The sequence below is a fragment of the Callorhinus ursinus genome, unplaced genomic scaffold (genome assembly GCF_003265705.2).
Source record: "Callorhinus ursinus isolate GAN/ISIS: 27379988/994484 unplaced genomic scaffold, GSC_fseal_2.0 scaffold2, whole genome shotgun sequence".
Classification (NCBI taxonomy): domain Eukaryota; kingdom Metazoa; phylum Chordata; class Mammalia; order Carnivora; family Otariidae; genus Callorhinus; species Callorhinus ursinus.
This window is the reverse complement of record NW_027397064.1, coordinates 84,024,833-84,041,362: the sequence shown is the minus strand read 5'-3', so window position 1 is coordinate 84,041,362 and position 16,530 is coordinate 84,024,833. Positions and strand designations below refer to the sequence as shown.

The window sequence follows — 16,530 nt, the reverse complement described above, 5'->3', positions numbered from 1 at the left end:
CACTGTGAATGCATACTTGGTATTACCCTTGTTACTAGCTTCTTTTGCCACTTAAAATGTTTCCTTCCTCACAACATTTCATTTGACTCATGAAAGAACATTGCTCATCTTTCCTGGGAAGATTGCTCAATTCCTCACCCTTACTCTGTCTCTATTTAGGGAGAGGATATAAGAAAACACCAACAACAATAACACCTGACAAAGAAAGTGAAATCAATAATGATTATGCCCCTGCCCCTTTCATCTATAAGTATAAAATTTCTAGTAAATTGTTCTCCTAATCGACTTGGATACAACCCTATGGTGGTTTCTAATGGCTCCATAAGAGAGATAGTAGCTTTGGTCAGGATGCCCCAGGTTGTAGTCATAAGTTTCTAATGTTTGTTTCAATAACATTTGCTTTTTGGCAGCTTTTACAGCTACTTAACACTAAATTCCCATTTAGTCAGGAGGATCATTCATATACTGTAATGAATGATGTCACCTTAAATCCTTTAGTATGTAATTGCTAGATGTTATGTTTTATAGCAGGGCATTTGATGGTGTATTTGTTTATGCTAGATTTTATGACAGTGACAGCTGCATCTCAGTGGAGGGGTGATCCTTTCCTTTCAGAGGAAGCTAGTTTTGAATTCTTTTTAAGAAAATAGTTTTGCCATATATGCTTTCTGACTAGGCTGGGTTCCCTGTCATAGCAAAGTTTGAGACTGGGGATTGTGTTGCAACTAGTTTATTTAGGAGGTAATCCCAGAAAGCCAAGAATTCAGTACTGGCAAGAGTGAAATGGAGAAAGGAGAAAAGACAATGCAGGGCCTTTATTGAGTTGCTCATAGAGTGGCTGGATGCTTGTCAGAATTTTCCACCCAAGGATTGACAGGACAAAGCATTTGTCCATCAGCTTCTCACCTCTTTGGTTATGGTTGCCTCTGAGATGAGAAGGTCCATAGACTCTGAATATCCATGGCAGAAAGTGCAAGATAAATCTTGAGCCAAGATACAGTCGACACAAAGGGATTTGAAACCCACACAGAACTGTTTACACCTGCTGCAGCTGGAGTCACAGTAAAGGCAAGAGGATGTAAGGCAGGACACAAGAAGTATTTGATTCAGTCCTCCTTGGAATACTCAAATTGACTTGTACCTCTGGTTAAGTCTTGTCCATTGTAGAGTCTTCAAGATGGTGGCTGGGCTCCATCTCTACAAGAAAACTGATAAAGAAGTTTTAGTGGAAAAACTACATTCTTCTATTCCATCAGTGTCTGAGGCCATATTTGATATTCATCATCCACCCTCTCCACCACTCATTCTAAATTTTTCTCAGTATCAGTCAGGCCTGTAAGTTGTGTTTGCCTCATGAGGTAAATCAGACCTTCATATCTGACAGCCCTGAATTCTTAATTTTTTGACATTGCCAGTCTCTGTTCACTGCACTTGAAAGTTCACTGCTTTCTCTAGGCCTGGAAGCACCTAGATACAAATCAGTGAATCTCCTGAGTTCCTGAATCATTTCTCCTGATCCCATTGTGCAGAAGCTGCCTGACCTCTTCATTATAATTAGGGCCAATTATCCCTGAGTAGAGTAGCTATTTGGTTTTCCTGCTGGCCAACATCTTTAGTATCCACTGTCACCAAGGAGTGGCTATAGCTTTAAGTTCAGAGATACCATTACTAATCTGTGCTAGAAACAAATCTATTTCCCATCCCAAGAACAAGAATTTTTAATCCAGCTGAAGTTGAAAAACCTAGAAGCATAGATGCTACAAATGGGTTACTAACAGGAGCAACTCCTACTTCTACCTCTTGGTCCTTGGATCTATGTATTCTGGCTACTGGGGACACTGTGACATGTTTCAGATATTGATCAGTGTATATACTGCACTTGGAATATAGCAACCCAATCAAACAAGGTCTTTTCCCCAAGTAATTCTATTATTTTATTAGGTTGATTACATCTATTAATGTGTTATTCACTAAAACCAGTGGATCCCAGGATCATGTGTCCAGCATTGTACTCGCTTCACTTCCCTGGTTTGAGACAATGTTGTGAATGGTCCTCTGTTGCAAAGTTGGGCATTCTTAAAACTATGGAATGGTGGGGCAGGCAGAGGCATCATAGGCAGAGAAGGCAAACCCGTATCCAGAGCTGATGTCAATTCCAGTGAGGATGAATCACTGTTCCCCCAAGGATGGAAAGGGTCTGTTACAGTCAATTTGCCATTAGGTGTACCTGGTTGGTCTGCTTGAAGGGCTCAGGGCCTGCCTCTGTTGCTAGAAGACTGAGCAGTCAGCAGTGGTAGGAGTTACATCAGCATTGGTGAAAGGGAGGCATTCTGTTTGGATGTGTGCATAGTTTCCATCCCTGCCACCATGGCCACTCCATTCATGAGCCCATTTTGCAAGTTCTGAGTGGCTAAAGACAGAGGCTGGAGGAAACTTTGACTGATTAAATCATCTGGTACACTGACTTACTCTGGTAGACATTACGACATTAAGATGAAATACAAAGATCTACATGCTCTGTGTTTACTCCCGTGAGTCTACTGACATTTGCCAGACTTCCTTGTCTCTAGTCTTCCAGATCATCTGATTCTAGGCCTCTGACTGACCAGCAAAAGCATTCTCCACTTTCTAGAAATCAGTCTATATCCTTACTTCAGGCTACACTACTCCCTATAACTCAACTTTATTGCTTCTATCCCTTCCTGAGGATTTCTCTTCCCCATTGTCCTAGAGGGTAACCCCAGAGTGGGCCCTTGGTGTACCTACAGTTCATTTTTTGGTGCTCACCAGCATATTTGAGCCATCCATGAATCAGGCTTCAGCTTTTCATCTTTCATCAGCTGGCTTTAAAGAACCCCCCATGAGGCCATAGGTGGAATCGCAGAGAGAGGCCCTGGTAAAACAGTGATAGATAAAATAAAAGTTTCAGCCATATGTTCAGGTAAGTTACTTAGGCACTCTGGACCCACTTGGACCAAATTCTGAATACAGCATTTCCATCCATGGGTTGCTTCCCAAAATTACATTTCTGTGGATTTGGCATTCCCCATCTCATCATGGGAAGCTGAAGTTATGTAGTCACTTGATGTACTATGATAAGGTACTCAGTCTCTATTCTGACCCAATAATAGGCCAGGAGCTACTTAACAATGGTGATGATTTATTTACTATAGGAGGTAAAGCCTTCAGAACCCAGAAACATTTGCTGGGAAGCTTGTATTGGACCCTGACACAAACTCCATAGCAACATGATACTCTAATTCTTCATTGAATTTTCTGTCATAAAGACCTGAGTCAAGAAGTTTGCACCATAGCCTGGACTTGCCACAGGCACTGATAAGTTATGGATAACCACCCTGGTGTACGAAAGGCATCCAGAAACAGGCCTATTGCCCAATGTACTGACTTACCTGGTAATGTAGGTCCAGGACTTCTGGTTGCATTACTATATGAGAATATTCAAGTATAACCCAGATTCCTGATTCTAAGCAAATCAATACTTGTTGTAAGCCATTAAATTTTGACCTACTTTGTTACAGAGCAATAGCTGATTGATACAAGTAATATGTCTACAAATAAAATTCAATAGCTTGATTTTCATGATAAATGATGACAGATTTGAAAGCCAGTTTCAACCTGCATAAAAGGCTTTTTAAAAGGTTATGGAACCACAGTTCATGGTGTCAGTGTCTAATTATTAATGACCAAGCCCTGGCTCCTTACAAGGTTGTAGAGCAAATGTAGGTAGTGGCATTTCATCTGGTCATGTGTCTTTTCTATTACACAGTTTGTTTATAGAAATAGATGCCTAACAAAGTTAAGTTCCAGGAAAGATGCCAGGTTACACAGAACCATACCAGAGTCTTAGAAGCACTTTGGGCTTTCACCCAAAGTTTTTGCAACATTAGGTGGAGGAAACATAATTTGGCTTCAAAAGTTACAAGGGAAAAAAATGACAGCAAATGCTCATGGAACAGCATGTTCAGAGTCTTCAAGATAGTATCTTTCTTGGCTTCTTAAAAATTAGAGGGTTTTTATGTCTATACTAGTTTTTAAAATAGTCTGGACCAACAGGATCCAGGGTTGTCACAGGTCATTGCTAGGCCAGCAACCATAGAGGTTCTAACCTAAAAATTGAGCTGTAAGACCTAAGAGCAGATAGAGCTACAATGGGGAAATCTAAATATAACCAAAACGTTTTGGCACTTCAAGACTTTCTGGGAGAAAGAAAAGAAATTTGATTTCTGTGCTGCTGATGGAAAAGCTCGCAAATGACCTAAGAAAATGATCCTTGTCATATTTTCATTGCAAATGATAATTTTTTATTTGTTCTTAAAAGTTGAAAATAACCCTCCATGTTAAAAACCATTAGTGAAGAAAAACATAAAGACCACATTGCTTTGGCTTTTGGAATTAAAGATTCTAGCAATTTCTTTAATCTTGAAAGATGTCCGCATCGAAAGTGTTATTATTCCTGAGAATTTTCAGACGATGTTTATTTGTGTAAGGCAAATATACAATTCCCATAACTGCCTTCATCAATATGATTTTTAGTTTCTTTATTTCTTCCCAAAACGTGTTTATTTCAAATAGGTTTACTTCCAAAAATGTTTAATATGTTTAATTTATTGATTTCTTTCTGGAGTTTTTTTCTAACATAATTAAACCCAAAGACAAGCATAGTATATTCATATTAAAGCTGCATGATATGATGATGTCTTGGATTAAAATTTTATTTGAATTATTTAATTAAATTTAAAAATTTTAATAAGGTTTATTATTTCTAAATCTGTGTTAGGTTAAATTCAGGAACAGAAACTGATGAAAATCAGGAGATAAAATTATTCAGTTACATCAAAGCCTAGGTTTTAAATGAAATGATACTTTTATCATAGTTATTTTAGAAGTTGTGCGTTCAGTTATTACTTTTTCACAGTATTGAGTAGAACTCCAGAATCTTGGAAAAAGTCAGTTTTCAAAAATGTCTAATTTATGTTTAAGAAATTAAATAACACTCAACTATTTCCCATTTATTCCTATTATGTCCCTTGTTTCACAGTTTATTTTATTTTATTTTATTTTATTCACAGTTTGTTTTAAATCAATTTTCCCACCCCATATAAAATGCCATTTTGATAACACATGTTACTTTATCTTCTAAAGCCAAGCAAAATTATTTTTTTCCAGTGTAATACAAATCAAATCATGAAAATGTCTTTGGAGAAAGTAGCTGAGATATTTTCAAACACAGGATCTAAGAAAGGAACTAATACTTGGATTATGCACTTACTTGCTATTGGTGAATCCTGCTAACTTTTCTGGAACACAGAACAGGGCATACTGAAAGTGGTCAGTGGTTGCCATTGTAAGGAATTAGATGGCTTTTACAAAAGACACTATTTGGAAATGTTATACATCTATGATTGCTAATTCATGTTTATTACTTACTTTGCTCACTTAGCATATGAATTTGTTAAATTTACTTATTAAAGGGGAAATATTTCTGAGAGTGTAATAATTTTCTAGTTCAATGAATCCAACCTGAATCAGAGGTAGGGAGACATTGGAGGGACCACCTGTATTATATTACATAAGGTTTCCACTGTATGGACAAAATCCTTATACTTCATTTTTTCCATAAACTTTGCTCAGTATTCACTCACATTTCCAAACTAATAAAAGAGATACAATAATTTAATGAAGAAAATTTTAGTGGAATGATACAAAAGACCAAATATCATCAGAGTTTTGATTTACCAAAATTAAACTGATGTTTCCTTTATTAGCCAAGATAGGGTAATTTACTGTTTAGGAACAAACTTCTGTTGTTTGGCTCTACACTGTCTTCACTCTGAGTTCTATGTTGATGGAATAGCGTCTCTCTGAAATAGATGGCAGACTACATGCTGGCCTTTAAATCTCCTACTTAACATATGTCAGGTCTGTCTTCATTTCTTGGGACTAAGGGAGTCAAGAGTCAACAAAGCACAGATGCAGAACCCTCCCATATGCAGGGCCTCTGCAGGGAGAGGTGTGGTATACACGGTTAACTAGTAATAGACCCTACCACAATCCTGGCACAACGAAATACTCAAATCACCTGATACAACCTGCTCAATCTAAATAAATGGTTGTTTTTGTTATTTAAATGGAATAAAATTTCATCAAGCCATTCCAGAGATGAAAGCACATTTAACATAATTTATTGTGTACTTGTAATTGATGGTAACATAATGACTCATTTAAAAGAACCATTCAGCTCCTTTAATAAACACTGTTGAGTATGAAACTAGAGTTCAAGTTATTAAAAAACATATGTCAAACTGCATACCAACTCATATCTGTTTTAAAATTAGTTCAGAAGTGTTGAGAACTTAGAAAATTTCCATCAATAATTATTTAAGCCCAAGTCAGATGCATGACTTATGAGAACTAAAGGTCAAATTTCAGGGTGAAATGCTTTCTGAGGATGACAAAACTGAAGTAAGGGTTGGAAAATGTTTGCGTTTAGTAACTGACTGGAAATAGGTGTATTCCTTTTTACAATAGTGAATTAATATATGTCTTACATCATCAAATAAGTGTGTGTTCTAGTGATAGAAATTTCTATATCATCTTTTAAGGTACAAAGTGTATACATGTTGTGTCCATATTGTTATACTGTCAGGAAATGATCTGCTAAGAAAATATACCGTAGAGCGCTTTTGTTGAAAAACCAATTATTTTCTGGAATACACATATTTAGCATGGGAAATTATGATTGTTTTCCTATCCAGTTGTATGAGTGATACCCTTTTGGGGTCTATACTAAAGAGATAATATTAGATGGGATGGAAGAAGAAATGAGGGCTGTTAATATAAATTGTTCAGTAGCAAAAAGAACACATTTTCTTTGGGAAAAAAGCCATCTATATTTTTAGCATGAGGCATAAACCTCATTTTTAATGTTCTAGATTTGTTACAACAAGTAAAAACTACTTTAATTTAGCAAAAGTACCAACTAATGTCAGTGAAAAATGATTGCAATTCAACTGTATGTATGTAGCCATCAAGGCAAAGTAATTTTACAGAGTGTAGGGTTTTTTTTCTTTGAAAGCATCAGTTTTAAGTCCTATTTTTCTAATGTAGAGCATATTGGTATAAAACAAACAAACAAAAAGGCCCTCAAACAAAAGTCCCAGTAAACCAAGTTGCAATTAGCTGCCACTCCTGGGAAATATTCTAGTATATGTTGCTGGCACTTGAAAAATCTACACCTTCAGAGGAAAGGCAGGACAATTCTGTCAAACAATTAAACTGATTGGAATTCCCAAGAATGTGAAAAAACAAAATGAGTCCTGTGTTAGCAAAGAATGGCAAATAGATGTGTATACGGCTGTGAATTGGAACAGAAGGAGTAAAAGATTTTTTGCATCTTGTACAAACCAGTATTCTTTTTTTTCTTTTAAACAAATGTAATGCCAGTCAGGTAAAAACTCTTAGTGTGTGTGTGTGTGTGTGTGTGTGTGTGTGTGTGTGTACCTATATATGTATATTATGTGTATATGTATATACATATATCTCACAATCTAGATTCAAAAATGAGATTAAATGACCTCTAAAATAGCAATAGAATGGCACGCTTGGTTTTCATATTTTCAGATGAGCAAGATGGTTGTTAAATCTATGTGAATGTACATTTGACAGCCAAGTTGGTTAAGGTAAAATATGGGTATGTTATCATCAAGTAATGTTGAAGATACCAGGAAGGGAACAAATATTTAGCTTAAGAGTGAAGTAGAAAAAATTGGCATTTAAAGACTAAATCAGGACCAACTCTGATATTTATTGAAAGAAAATTCTCCGGTGGGGTGAAAAGGAAAGACCCTGCTGCATGCTGCCTTTCCTAAGCAAATACATTTCAAAGAATTGTTAAAAAAATTTTAGAACATCTTAGATTCTCCAGGAAATAAAACAAGCTTTCTTATTTAGGAGGCTACGTGTTTGGTAGACTTCTTTGAGCAAGAGAAAGTACTATGTTGGACATGTTTCCCATGCGAAATATTCCTATGCTAACATTTTCAAATATGTGTTCATTATGTTCACATGCTCTAATTTATATAGAATTATTATTATATTATTATTTCTAATTTATATAGAAATTATAGGAGGTGATGGAGGAGTTTATGATGTTGATTGTAACACAATTATTTTACAATTGTATACTGATCTCTGAGGTGATGGAGATTTTATGATGTTGATTGTGATAATGGTTTTGCAGTTGTATACTGATCTCCGAACACATGAAGTTGTGCATAGGAGATACCTACAGCATTTTGTCTGTCATAAAGAAAAGAATGAATGAATCATGACTACTTTGAAAGGTCGGTACTTAGTAGATGTATAACATCCCATACAGTTAATAAACACAGTATTATTATTTTACAAAGACATTATAAACTCATTAAAGTACTGCTTCTCAAACTTTTCCATTAATAAATCCCTAAAGAGAGAATAAAAAGCTCTGAAATGCAGAGACAGCAGAGATAAAGATATAGATTTACGGATCTTAAGGATTTCAGTAGTATTAAGCACAGGAGGCTGAACTTTTTTTTTTCTTTTTTGCCATCAAAACTGTCATTGTCATCACATATGAAAGAAGTGAGTCTCACCCAAGTCATGATCCTTACAGTCAACATGCTCATCCAGTTCTTAAATTTCACAATCTCCACGATTTTGTTTAATTTTTGTGTGTTCCTTCACTGCTGATGGTTGAGATTCTTGAGCTTTGAATTAATATCTGCTCCTTCCTTATTAATAAGGTAAAATATGAATTACAATTCACCCAATCAGATTTTGACAATTTTTCTATGAAGATAAATAACAATATAATCCAGGAATCAAAAACTCTGATTTGATTAGTATACTCCTTCCAGTTGAAAAAAGCATCCCAAGTCATTTTCTATACATTATGAATTTGGTTAAAAGATTTTTTTAAAGTCAAGCAATTTAGAAAATAGTTATCATTTTTACCACTTCACTGAGCACACTGAGAAGATCCAAAGGAAAATATCCCAAGCCAAATTATTCTCAGTGAATGACACTGTGGTTGGGAGTATATTCAGAATACAGGCTGGCAGTCCCACAGACCCACCTGTTCTATTGATAAGTGTACCAAAATCCCATTACATGCAAATATCAATAACTTAAAGAAATTTTCCACAATGAGGTGCAAATACTTTGTTAATAATTTATAAGCACTCCTCTAAGGAAATATTAATCTTTGTCTGTTACATATCCTTTACCAACTACAATACTTTATTTGATTTTTACTTTGCTCAAGATGTTACTACCCAGATTTCAACCTGGTGTAGACATTTCTGTTTTGCTTTGGATATGATTTCCTTTGCATTTATGCTTTAAAGTAAAATCCTTACCTACCCTGAGGTCAGTTACTTTTCATCTGTATTGCTTATTTTTGAAAGGATTTTGATATTTTTAGACATTTAGCTATTTGATCCATTGATGCTATTTAATTCATTCATAATTTATTCTGGTGTGGAGTGTGGAGTGACCCATCTAGTCAAACATGCAATAATGCCTTTTTGTGACTAGTGCATCCTTCTCTATGGTTTTATGATGTTTATCTTTTATCATATATTATCTTCTTTTATTAATAAGTGTATTTCAGATACCAATTCAATTTCTTTGACATTGCACTCAATATTACTGTGTTCACTATTGTAACCACATAATTTACTATAGTTACTGGGGGAAGATCAAATCTCTTCGTTAGCTTTACTTTTTCAAAATTATCTTACTATTGCTCTATTGTCTTCAGGTTGTTAGTACAGTAGGAAAACAGTCTGATTTTGTTCTTTGTAAGTAACCCGTTTTACCGCCCTGTTTTTATCTTTATTCTAGAAATAAAAAAAAAATCTTATTGATTTTTCCACTACTCTGCTAGTCAGAGTCAAACTACTTTAATGCACATTCAAAAGAGTTTGAGCTCAAAATTACTTTTTATTAATTTCACGTGACTTATGATCCCGTCAAGTTGTCTTTTTTCATCTTCAGTACATCTACCTTTCTGTGAAATTGCTACTTCCTCTCTATTTTTCATATGTATCACTTTTATGTCAAAATTTCTCTCTTTGTCTCATTTCTCTGTATTACACATTGCAGAATGTTTCTCTCCATTGTTGATTCAACTTTGTGCATGTAAGTTCTGATCTTTTCTGCCTCTAATAAAGATTTTAATTCTGGAGTCTTGCTCAGTCTCCCTGCCTTGTTTCTTACTGCTGGCAGCTGTTTGCACATCTCACTCTGTATAAGCAGCCCTTAAAGCATTTACCTTCCATTTCTGGCCATATAAATGCCACCTTTTTTCTTCCTGAGAAGGTAACACAGGTACATACCTATGGGTTATAGTTTCAGAATATTTTTTTCCACAGATATATTTCCCTGTATTCTTTAAGCATTGTTCCCTTCTTCCAGCTTGCAGACTCTCTTTATAGGACTCAGGCTTTTATATCCTATCTTATAGTTTTTTTTTTTTTTTACACCTTAAGTTCCATTTGAGTGCTGACCAACTCACTCTCTCCCACCTCTAAGTTGAGGGAAAATCAATGTCGGTTATCCTTGTCTATGTTCTGCTAATAATAAGGAGATAGATTTATTTGTGAGAATTTCAGAAATAGTTTTTGGTTCTTTTTTTCCCTGAATGGGGGCATGAATCTATGATCATCTAAAAGAATAAACCATTTCGTGGCTTCTTTTTAATCTGCAGTCATTGTTGATTTTGCTCATCAAGTAAAATCCTGTGCTAGATCTTTTGCCTCCCTCGAAACTGATGGTGGCAGGAAGGAAACGATGGGGTAGGAGAAAGATGTGAATAGTCCTTGTGGCCCCAGGAAAAAACTCCCTTTAGGAGACATAAGTCTGATGATCACAAGACTTTGCAAGGAGCAGTGCAGGCCAAACCATATTAGGGAAGAAGAGTCAGCAGGGATTTTCTTAATATCCACCCTTTTTCTTTGTGTATTATTCTGCTTAAAAGATGTAGCAATACATTCACTGCTAATCTCAATACAGATGAACTGTAAAGTATTTAAAGATAATTATTACCAATCTCTGAGAGATCACTGATTGATATCCTCAATTTCCAGTGCTACTAAGACTTATCTCTTCTGTATTTTCATGAGTGTTTCAGTAGAAAAGTATTAATTGAGTACATATTTAACTATCTGATCAGTCCTGATTCTTGCTTTTAATAGGCCACTTTTAAAAAAAATTAAACTTAGCCATATCTAATGGAATTTCTTTTTGTTTTGGGAATTGTGATTTTAAAATTTGACAATGGAAAGATAATGTCGATTGTTTTTATTTCATGTGTTCAAGTAATTGTCTAGATTTTGAGCTGTGTATATTCATTGTTCTTGTGTGTGTCAATAAATTTTTTAACTTAAAGATTTGGTTAAAGAAATTATTTATTCTGTTTTGTCTACACGACCACTATGTTTGTAGAGCTGGTGTTATTTTTAAATATTTCCACTTAAAATATTGCTACATTGATATTTTTGTCTTTAAGTTATTGACTTCCAGAAATGAAAGTAATTAGGTTGGGATACTTTTGTTCAGTAAAACAAATGATAAAATGAAGAGATGAAAATAAAGCAACAAATTCTACATAGAATCTTATATATATTTCTGGAAAATTTGATGGTGGTATTTGGTAGTAATTGCTAATAACTGCTTTATTTTACAGTATAAGAGTTTTGTCATAACTCTGATTCTTAATAATAAATGTAGAAAAGATCCACTTATTAATTAGATGAGATATACTACAAATAAAAAAATCATGATGCATATCCTAAAGCAGCAAATTATATGACATTTTTTAAAAGATTAGATATTTCAAAATGAAGGTTAATATTTTATTTATATAATTTTTAGTTTTATAAATTTTCTCTTCTCATTTTATTCTTAAAATTACTCTTTAATTAATTTTAAATGCTAGTCACTTCCAAATATTCCATATTTTATTCCTATAAAATTTTATCCACTTAATAATTTCCTCTCTATTTATTGCTAATTTATTTCCTGCTAATTCCAAAGAACCTAGGACAAATTCTGGCTTATTGACAGGAGTTTAAAGTTTTTCAATAAATAAATATATTTTTTACCTTTTTTTCTGGAATTTTAACAACTCTCAGACTACATTTTTATTGAGGTGGAAGCTTTAATATAAATGACTTTTCCAGAAAAGTAGTTTTTCAACATAGTCACTACACATTTTATTGTGGTCACTGTTTAACTTTTAACCTCAGATTTTATGTAAAATGTTCTGTGTATCTTTTGTTATCTATGTCTGTTAGAGGAACACCTCACTTTGTTAAGTACTCTGCTGTTTAAAAATCAATTCTATACCATGCAACTTTGCAGCCTTGATGAAAAGTGGCAAATGCATCTCTTTACTCCTTGTTATCTGTAACTAAGTGAGTTATCTAAGCCCTGGCTGGCTTCAAAATCCAGAATTTTAGCCATACAAAGCTGTCTTTAATAACTAGTTTGTTTTCATAGAGGAAAAAAAATCCAAAGTACTACATTAATTTTCATTGTTGCATTAGAACTAGTTTTCTCTGGTCTTCTCATCTGTCCTTCATTAAGTCACATTCTGTGGTATAATGTTGCAAGTTTGGAAATGCAGAAACAGTTCAAGAAATTGATTCTATTTGTTCTTTCTGTTCAATAGACCTTTGATCTGAAATGTTCAATGGTGCCTGGCTGTTCCAGCAAGCCACTTTCAAACCATTGTTCGCATTGTAATAGCCTTGTTATCAGGTTGTATGAATTAATTCCATCACATTAGGAGGAGGAAGTTACCCTCGCACAGCACAATCTAATAACCGTCTCGTGTTACTGGCCAATTGATTGGGTAACAAGACGACATACCACATTTATAATTCAGTTGTTTTGCAAGGTGGTCTTAATTTCAGAATTTCATAATGGCAATAATAAATTTTGATTTCCCCAGGACACCTTGCCTAACTGGCTTTGGGAACGTAACAATGTATAACTGAGAAATGTCACAATGAAGCAGGCCACCACTCTTGGTAATTCCTGAATCAAGAAGAAAACCCTTCTGCACAATGAAAGAACCACCCACAAACAAAAGCAGAAACCACCCACACGCTAAAAGGCTGAATCTGTGGTGCAGCGGGGAGAATACTTAGAAGAAATATCAGACTTCCTCAGGCAGCTACTGTCAAACCTTAGGCAGAGAGGAGCTACTGACTTGAACTGCTAGAGGAAGGGGAGGAGATCCCAGGGCCCCCCAGGCTGACCACGCCGTCCCTGAACTATTGACACAATGGGCAAGGGAATGCAATAGCATGTTGTGTTAATGTCTACATCACATATTGTTGACCTTGGTGTTGGTGCGATGCAGTTAGACAATTTGAAGACAGTAATTTAGAAACTGTTCAAATAGACATATTAACAAAATAATTGTTTGATGAGCAGAATTTATCTCTCTGCTTGATTAAGTTCGTATATGTGAAAACAGGCCCATTTATTAATTTACTTGCTTACTTCAGAAGACCCAGTGAGCAGATTTTCTCTAAGCGTCTAAGCTCTTCAGGGTTAGCAGCTTGATGACCTGTCAGTTCCCTGCTTTGCTGTGTAAGGCAGCCTCCCGGTCTATTCCTTATGATGCAGTTGCTTGAACCCAGCATCCTCTTATCTACCTGTTTGCTGTGGCCATACTCTTGGTGATAATGTGTGACTTCTTTAAAATGACTGATAAAGCCCTCTTACTCCACTGCATGTTTGTTTGATGTCCCAGTGCTGAACCAAGTCCCTGCCTGGCATGCCATCACATTGCCTTTCTTCCGGTTCAACTCCTATGCATCCTTTACAATAAATTCTCAGAGCCAGAGTGGACGTTGCCCACCTCTAAACTTCCGTACTGCATATGACCTTATAAGGGTTGGTGTAGAAATTAAATGAGATAACTTAGGCAGAAGGGCCCCCACGCCAAAAGCATTCAGTAAGCTTTAGCTCTACTTATGAAGACCATTTATCCCGCCCACCATTCCTAATCTCATTATTAACCTTTACTAAACACTACCGTGAGGGCTCAGCACTCTGTTGAATACTTCACTTGTATCATCACTACTCCTCACCGCCAACCCGCCAAGTCTGTAGTTTGGTCTGTTTTCTAGTTAAAAAGGAGAAAGGGAATTTATCAGGCGTGTTAGTTAAACTTTTCCAATTTTATGCAGCTCTTATGGCAAAGCTGAGGTTTGAACTCACAGGTAGCCTCTTCTGCCCACACTGCTAACACTCATTTAATCTTGCCTCTGGAATGCTGGCTTTGCTGTCTTTTCACATTATTAGTATTATTAATCCCGTTTCTTAGACACTTTGTGCTTACCATTTCATGCGTATCTCCACAGACCTATGCATCCTCTCTCTAATTACACTTTACACCTTTGGAAAGCACGGGCCGCAGGTACTACTATTCTTTCCCCCTTCCTTTCTTCCTTCCTTCCTTTCTCTCCCTCTCTCTTTCTTTCTTTCTTTTTTTCTTTCCAATTTCTTTTAGTGCCTGACATGGTGTCATGGCTAGTGATGCTCTAAAATCATGTTTAGTCTTCGTTTAGTATAATTTTGTGTCTCACTGAAACATTGGCTCAGCATTAGGCACACACTGGAAATGAGCAAAAACTTGGAGAGTGGCTAGAAATTCCATCACGGGAAGCTAAGCCAAGCCATCTTATCATTCTTCTACTTATTCGGATGCTTCATATTTCTTAGAGTTCTTTGTAGTTTGTTTGTGTTGTTTTGTGGCTTGTGTTTTGATCCCGGGGTTTATTGAAATACTGCCTTAGACCCTTTTGAACTTTTTTTGCTTTTTCCCCTCTAGTACACCCTGGGAACCTAAGGGTAAAAATGAATTCATTCTTACCATTCGCTTTTCAAATAACAAGCAATGAAGTAGTTTATTTTTCATTTGTTGTACACTCCTTAATAAGAAAAAATGAGCAGTTTCATTATGTAGCATTTGTTGCATATTTGTTTAGTGTATCTGGCAGACATGGCTTGTTTACTTTTTGAAAAATGAGTATGAGGTGGATAGATTCAGGAATTCACACCAGGACTCAGAATGTACCTCTCTCATCTGAGACTTACGTATGCTCCTGCCACATGCATGGACTGTGTCCCTGAGTATTTGCACAGGTAGAATTTTTGAACCTTAAGCTATCAGCCATCTTTTGGGCAGCTGTCTCAGAGAACTATCAAGCAGTGAAACAATAAGACAATCCATAGATAATACTGTCCTGCTTTGTTTATTACATTTATCTATCTATAGGCTAACTTTGAAATTGGCCACACAGACCTACACGGTGCATTGTGGACATAGCGCACATTTTTATCAACTGGATAATCTTCAGATTATTCTCTAGGTCATTGATATCCTCAAACTCTTTGCCTCCGCATCCAGGTCTTTCCATTCTATTCTCACCAGCTTCTGTAGGGCCTTTTCCTGCCCAGTGTGTTCCACGTGATTTATTTAGGGAAAAGTACACAGAACGTTTTTCTACTCTGTGAGGAAACTTATGTGAATATGCATCTCTGGCTTCTCTCAAACCTTGTGCTCACCCGTCTCAGTATTTCCACACTGGGGATAACAGCAGCTCTGAGATTTCGTCAGGAGTAATGACATAGAAATAACTCTGAAAACAACATGTTCTAGTTTGTATTAGTGACAACTCAGCTATATAGAAAACCCCATATTCCTAGAGTAAATGATGTAGAAATTGTAACTCATGTAGAAAGTAAGGACCAAAATACAACAGTTCCAGGGGTGATTAATTCAATAAGTCAATGAGGGCACAGTCATTGAGAGCATTCCTTCTTCTTGTTCTGACATCCACTTTGTGGACTTGTCTGACTCATGCCCGTGAAGACCTGGCAAAATTAAGCAGACTAGGGGACTTCTTCTTGTACCTCTTGACGATCAAAGCAGCCTCTCCCACATGGCCTCTGTGTGTGTCATGGACAGAACCACTTATATGCCCACCCCTCCACTGTGACAGGAAAGAGAAATGGATGTGCTAGGACTGACAGGGAGGAGGACTGGCTGCCCCATAACTGGGGTTCCATTAGCCAAAAGAGAAGAAAATGACTTTTGAGTGGGGAACAGAGTACCTATTAAATTAGTCCCCTCTTCTAGACTCTGTCCTTGGCATTATCTCCTCTCCTATGTGTTTCATACCTGAATGTCTAATTACCTGGCCCAAATGCAGATTTCCTTCCCTTCACTACTGGAAAGTTCCATAGTCCCTCGGATATTTCTATTCTGATACTCACAACACACATTCAACTGTTTAAAAATACTAAATTGACGACGACAGCAATTTAAAAATACAAGAAATCTTCTTCCTCATAGTTTAAAATAAAAATAACCTCTAGCCTTTTGGCCCAGAAGCCACTGCTAAATTCACAATCACATTTTGAGATATTTTGTTCTTTGTACCTAGCACG

At 36.0% G+C, this 16,530-nt stretch overlaps 1 protein-coding gene and 1 long non-coding RNA gene across 3 annotated transcripts in view; one reads left to right on the top strand and one right to left on the bottom strand.

The window, feature by feature from the left end:
* The window catches only part of ARHGAP15 (Rho GTPase activating protein 15), a 601,639-nt gene that overhangs the window by 133,074 nt on the left and 452,035 nt on the right, over positions 1–16,530 (top strand). The gene's annotated exons all lie outside the window — the stretch shown is intronic.
* On the bottom strand, positions 1,083–8,789 carry LOC141371115 (uncharacterized). 2 transcript variants are annotated; one of them, XR_012375780.1, is made up of 3 exons: positions 8,652–8,789; positions 2,788–2,893; positions 1,083–1,208 (listed from the first exon to the last, which is right to left on the bottom strand). It is a non-coding gene; the product is annotated as an uncharacterized lncRNA (long non-coding RNA). The 2 variants fall into 2 exon arrangements; XR_012375779.1 differs by lacking the exon at positions 8,652–8,789 and adding an exon at positions 3,411–3,550.